Source organism: Nicotiana tabacum, chromosome 6, assembly GCF_000715075.1.
Source record: "Nicotiana tabacum cultivar K326 chromosome 6, ASM71507v2, whole genome shotgun sequence".
Taxonomy (NCBI): domain Eukaryota; kingdom Viridiplantae; phylum Streptophyta; class Magnoliopsida; order Solanales; family Solanaceae; genus Nicotiana; species Nicotiana tabacum.
The window spans coordinates 13256085-13260906 of NC_134085.1; the positions used below are offsets into that span (position 1 = coordinate 13256085).

The 4822-nt window shown below is 36.6% G+C and overlaps 1 long non-coding RNA gene across 1 annotated transcript; it reads right to left on the minus strand.

Moving 5' to 3' along the window:
- Nucleotides 1-662, minus strand: LOC142181580 (uncharacterized). The gene is made up of 2 exons (XR_012710237.1): nucleotides 253-662; nucleotides 1-114 (listed from the first exon to the last, which is right to left on the minus strand). It is a non-coding gene; the product is annotated as an uncharacterized LOC142181580 (long non-coding RNA).
- Between the last annotated feature and the right edge of the window lie 4160 nt (nucleotides 663-4822).

Here is a 4822-nt window from a genome sequence, read left to right on the forward strand (position 1 = left end):
CAACCAGTTGAACAAATTCATCAGCTTTTTCGGCGTCAAGGTCTTTTGATACCGGAAGTTGTAAAACATTCAACTCAGTCGACTTGACATCCTCAGTTGCCATAAATTGTAAAGCTGCCATATTTGTAATAAAGTTTGTGTTAATTATTTTGATATCTAAAAATAGTCTCTTTTGATAATTGGGGTTGAAGTAGGGGGAGAAAGTAGTGAGAGAAAAATTCGAACATTTATATAAAATAAACTTATACTAACCAGATGCATAAAGCAAGAAGGCTAGAACCAAACAAAACATCGTTGGAAAACGCTTTCCACCCATTATGATCAATGAAGACAAACTACGATTATGAAAAAGAAGTTGCAACAATTGTATTGCCTTCGTGATAAATTTAGAGGGAGAGTAACAAGTTTTTCTTTCCGTGTTGTCAGGTGTGGCAAAACGGTTAAAATAAAATAGTTAACCACCCATATTATTCACTAAAAATAAGTTGGATAATGAACTTTCTAAAAATGGGTCAAATATGGATAAGAACCATATTATCCATTTATAAAATAGATAACCAATGGGTCTAACTTTTACATTTGCAAAGCCTCAACTTTGGGGTTCTTCAAGTTAGGGAGATTAAGAATTCTCCCAAAAGTGATCATATGCAAGAAGTCATGGATAATATGGTTATCCATATTATCCGCCGATTAACCCATTTTTTTATCCGTTTTATATATGGGTCGGGTCGGATAATTTATCCATTTTTTCATTATCCGTTTTCGACCCGAATCATATCCGCCCCGCCCCGCCCCTTTGGTCCTCCTACTGGTTGTGTAAAAGGGAGTGGTTAATTGAATCTTAGAAAAATAACATTAGTATTATTAAATACAAATTATTGGATTTAATTGAGCAAGATAAAAGTGACATTTCAACTAACATTTACAAATTATTGGTTGTACAAAACTTGATGGAAAATGACATTCCTGTGCAAAATACAAATATTAGGCATCTTATATCATCTACAACGTTTTACATGTTGGTTTTTTTTTTATATTATTATAATGTGAATAATTTCTTCATTAATATGTCATTTTTTTAAATTTTGCAAGAAAATTTTAATAATACTGGATGATAGTTATAGAAAGTAAAAAATAATATTATACTTAAAGATCCTCTTACTAACGCAATAGTACTTAAATTTAAGTATTTATAATATACACTAAATGTCTAAAAAGTAAGAAAGTATGTTGCACTGAAAAGGCCAACACATATGTCACGACCCAAAATCATACCTAGTTGTTATGACACCTAACTGCGAGATGCTATGTAAGCCAACCAACAAAAAGAGAAACTTGAAGGAAAGATCATCAATAAACCATAAATAAGATGCAGAAAATCTATACAACTATCTCAAGAACTAGTAGTACAAGTCATAAGCGACTAAAAACAAGATTAAGAGTGCAACTCTAATATAAAGAGAGATTACATCATCTGTTTGAAATTCACATAAACAAAAATATAAGACATAAAATACCATGAACAAGTGGCAGCTTGTATCCGGAACACTTGTACCTCATCAATTCTAGCCTTCATCATCATAACAGATCAACTCCGAAATCTACAGGCAAGATGACCCGTGACCTTGCACATACAAATCTCGATCCCACGCAACTCACCACATCTATCATGCCATCATATGAAAAGTACGAGAATCTCATAATCCACTCCAAGTCAAAAGCAAACTACATACTTAATTAGCCAGGAACCTTCCATTTGATCTCCTCCAGGAGAAAATCATAATCTGCAATCTGCTGCTCACACCAGTAGGAAATATCCACCTCGAACCATGATAGAAATCATCGAGAATTCATTGGAATCCATTTGCACATAACCAGACCATCAGAACTAAATCTCTCTAAATCTACCAAGCCATGCGGGTCGCCAAAATCCAAGGGTACTGCTACAAAACATCTGTAGGGATTCACCACATCATGAGAACCAAAAGAATCGAGCATACCATTACCCTATTGATCCAACCTACTACTAAGCTATCCTACTTCTCCGAGTTCCTTCTGAATTACCCTCAAGTTGAAAGTCCTCCTCGCCATAATACCATGATCCTCAACCAAGACTCACCCTAAAAGATCCTAGAATGAATCCACAATGCCCTAAGTCCCATATGCCACAACATTCTCTTTTAAACACCCCAAAAGTACCACAACCAACACAACCGCTCTGAAGAGACCTTCTGTGAATCTAAAGTAGTTTTCCTTCACCTTCTTCATGCTGAAATGTAGAGTACATAATGATAATAAAATGCCACAAGTCTCGACACCATCCAATAAAAAATCTCAGATCTTAGCCATATACAAATCCGAAAAAATTCATAATTGCTAAATAAAAATCTTGAATCTATTAGAACTTTCTAAAGTGTCATCCACTTTGCTCAAGTCTTAATTGCACCGCTCCAAACAGGTCGAACGACTTGTGGCGCATTAGCGCGGCAACACCCACAGAAGTAACCCCGAGCAAATTCCTACTCTATGCGCACTACATCCTTCACAAATAACACCTGAATCATTCCATGATTCCTATATGCCCATAAAGTATAGTACTCATGCATCCAGAAATGTCCTTGCTTAAGTCATCCTCAAAACCTGCCTTCGCAAGTCATAACCGATCCAAAAGTATGCCTCAGACCGAAACTAATACAATACATAACCATGCAATCAACTCGTCGATAGAAGACTCCCCCACTAAGCTCAAAACAATGGAATAAAACATCAGATTAATTACAATAACCATAACCCATTACTACTATAAAACCACAGTGAGATTCTACTAAATCCTTCTTTAGCTCATGCAACATAAACCATCTAGTACCTCTAATCATCTGCAAATCTCGCATTCATCCTTGTGATGGTTAAACCAACTTCCACAAGCGGTCCAAACTCAAATTGCAACACATATATTACGTTGGTAAAGGAGAACTTTTTGCAAAAATAACCTAGGGATCACACAACCTTAGGACACCCCGCAGAAATAACCCACCTACTTTGCCCAAACTGACATCTCTCTATACTCTTCCTGAGTCTTAACTGATAACATAACATGAAAATATACTTCACTCCACAACTAAACAACATGAGAGATCCTTCAATGCACAGATAACTCGAGACCATACGCCAAATAAAGACAGAAATCAAACATCCAATAGTCCTTGCTACAACTCAAGTAAACTCTTCTCATGATATTTGAACGATCTAAACACATCTCGCAGTCACATCATACTCACCACATAGTCATCCAATCAAAATCTCTGTGATCAAGCTACACTCAAAACCCGACCTCGAGTCCTCCAGACTAGCCCATCATCAACACACATAAATCACATTTCGCACCTCATATATGGAATTAGAAGCTATCGATGCACAACTGATATCGAGCTCTCATGTGCGCATACGAATGCGTGGAAGGAATTAAAATAATTACGCTTCAAGATGAATCAATATCCCATGATAAGGAAATAAAGATAGGGAGCATATCCTAAATGTCTTGTAGCCTCTCGAAGATAGGTATGGACGTCATCATACCGATCCTAAGACTCTGCTAGCTACTTTCTCATGACTCGTAGAACCTATGAACCTAGAGCTCTGATACCAACTTGTCACGATCCCAAATCCACTAGTCGTGATGGCACCTAACCCAACCCGCTAGGTAAGCCAACTAATATCTATCGAATTCTAATAATATTAACAAGGCAATTAAACAAAAGTTATTTACTGAATTTTATACATTTTCAAAGACTGGTAGTACAAATCATGAGCTTCTAAGAATAGAGTTTACAAAGCTAATAGGAAGTAAATACATCTTCTGTTTGAAAAGTACATAAACAAAGTTCTACGAATTTAAGGCTACCATGAACAAGAGGCAGCTACAATAGGAACGCAGTTACATCTTGAATCACAGCTCCCGTTGATCACAACAACATCATCAGTCAACATCTGCATGTAAGGTGCAGAAGTGTAGTATGAGTACAACTGACCCCATGTACTTAGTAAGTAATAAAACTAACCTTAGGTTGAAGGTAGTGACGAGCTAACACAAAGGTCGGATCCAATACCAATAATCCGCAATAGTTGATGACGACATAATACAAGTAATAAAAGAAGCATCTTAGAAATAAAATGCTCAACTCATTCACAGTTCCATAAAATAGGCACGTTTTCAAGTATCTCATTGAAAACCCAAATCTTTTACCAAAATTACCAAAAATACGAGTAAGTTTGAAAAACTATGATTTTTCCCAAAAATCCTTTCAACAATAAGTAAGATGTTTTATTTTCAGATAGCGTGAGAAAAGTACATCTCTATGCCTACATTTCAAGATAAGGTAAAATCATAAATGTCACCAAACCGGGTAGCACAAGAAAATGCATCTCTATGCATGTATCTCAGGTGCGCATGTCAAATGAAATGCCTCTCAATGATAAGCTCATGTATTCACACTCTCAAAATACTCAATCTCACTGTCTCGCATTCTTTCTTACCGTGCTCCATACTCAGCACATTCATTCACTCAGCATTGTACATTACTCCTTGCGGCGTGCAACTCGATCCACAAATATATAGCCATAAGGCTCGTTGTGGCATATAATCCGATCCATATATAAATATCCATAGGGCTTGTTGCGACATGAAACCCGATCCATATACATACATACATACATATATATATTCAATTGCGCTTACTGGGGTGTGCAGACTCTGGAGGGGCACCTTCAGCCCAAGCGCTATACTGCTCGACCTCACTCAATCATAAGTCTCTTCAGTTGTTAT